Source organism: Gossypium arboreum, chromosome 3 (assembly GCF_025698485.1).
Source record: "Gossypium arboreum isolate Shixiya-1 chromosome 3, ASM2569848v2, whole genome shotgun sequence".
In the NCBI taxonomy this organism is placed as follows: Eukaryota; Viridiplantae; Streptophyta; class Magnoliopsida; order Malvales; family Malvaceae; genus Gossypium; species Gossypium arboreum.
Genome location: NC_069072.1, coordinates 90,328,435 through 90,330,033, shown reverse-complemented (window position 1 = coordinate 90,330,033; position 1,599 = coordinate 90,328,435). Strand labels below are relative to the sequence as shown.

Below are 1,599 nucleotides of genomic sequence, written 5' to 3'. Positions count from 1 at the left end.
TTCCTCTTCAGTTGTAGGATTGAAGGATTGGTATTCTGTATGTACACCTCCTCCGCTTGAGTCACACCTCATTACGGGATGTATCTGCGTAGAGCCAAGTAAATCGTCAATCTTTTTATTGAGAAGTTCTACCTAATTAGAGAGCATAGTGACTGAATCGATGTTATAGACGCCGGCTGTTTTCGTTGGCTTTGTCCTCATAACTTGCCACTGATAGTTGTTCAGTGACATCTCCTCTATGAATTCATAGGCATCTTCTGGTGTTTTATTGTTGATGCTTTCGCCAGCAGCTGCGTCAATCATTTATCTTGTTGAGGGATTCACACCATTGTAGATCGTTTGAACTTGCAGCCAAAGCGGTAACCCATGGTGAGGGCACCTTCTCAGTAAGTCCTTGTATCTCTCCTATGCATCGTAAAGTGTTTCTAAATCCATCTGCACAAAAGAAGAGATATCATTACGCAATTTAGCCGTTTTAGTCAGCGGAAAATATTTTAGTAAAAATTTCTCGGTCATTTGTTCCTAAGTAACCCTCGTGGTAACGAGTTCAACCACTGTTTAGCTTTGTTTCTCAGTGAAAAGGGAAATAACCGAAGACGAATGGCATCATCAGAAATGCCATTGATTTTGAATGTATCACAAAATTTAAGAAAATTTGCCAAATGCGTGTTGGGATCCTCATCCTGAAAACCATCAAACTGAACAAACTGTTGTATCATCTGAATTGTGTTAGGTTTTAGTTCGAAATTATTCACAACAATAGCAGGTCTAACTATACTAGACTCAGTTCCTGTTAAAGAAGGTTTAGCATAATCATACATAGTACGTGGAGCAGGATTTTGATCAGCTGCGATTGCAGGAGGCAGCTAATCGCCTGGATTTTCGGCCATCTCTTCAATTAGGGTTTGAGTATTGTCTTCTCGCTCTTCTCCGTGTAGCATAAACTACGCCTTATTTCTCTTTGATTTTTGCGAATTGTACGATCAATTTCTTCGTCAAAGAGTGATGGTCTTGACGGGTTTCTTCTAGTCATAAACTATAAAAAACCTGCCAAGAGAGAGAAAAAGTAAATTATTAAATAATAAAATAAAATAAAATTGCAAGAAAAATAAATGGCTAAAGTAATAAAAATTCAGTGTTCCTAATATTTCAAGTTTCCCGGCAACGGCGCAAAAAACTTGATTGCGTGATTCGTAACAAGTAATAAATATTTATAATGAAGATCAAACCTAGACTAACTATTATCACGACGAAAAGGCAAGCGCACCTATCGAACAATAGTATAGTAATGGTAAGACCGGGATATCGTACCCAAGGGAACCAAAAGTACTAGTAATAACTATCTTCTTATTATCTAACCTAGAAATAAAAGGGTTTGTTTATTAAACTAATTATCTAAACCAATTAACTAATTTAATTAAAGCAAAGAGAAAATTTGGAAAAAGACTTGAAGAAAAGCAATTAATAAAGACGACACCCAAGGAGGAATCCACCTAGATTTCACTTGTTATCTGACTCTGAACCGGACGATTTATTCACTTGACTTGTTCCGTAAAGATCCCTAAGTTAAGTTATTATCCCTATTCAAGACTAATAACG

At 36.8% G+C, this 1,599-nt stretch overlaps 1 non-coding gene across 1 annotated transcript; it reads left to right on the top strand.

Moving 5' to 3' along the window:
- Nucleotides 1–361: 361 nt before the first annotated feature.
- LOC128291215 (small nucleolar RNA R71) lies at nt 362–468 on the top strand. The gene has a single exon (XR_008280991.1). It is a non-coding gene; the product is annotated as a small nucleolar RNA R71 (small nucleolar RNA).
- Nucleotides 469–1,599: the final 1,131 nt, after the last annotated feature.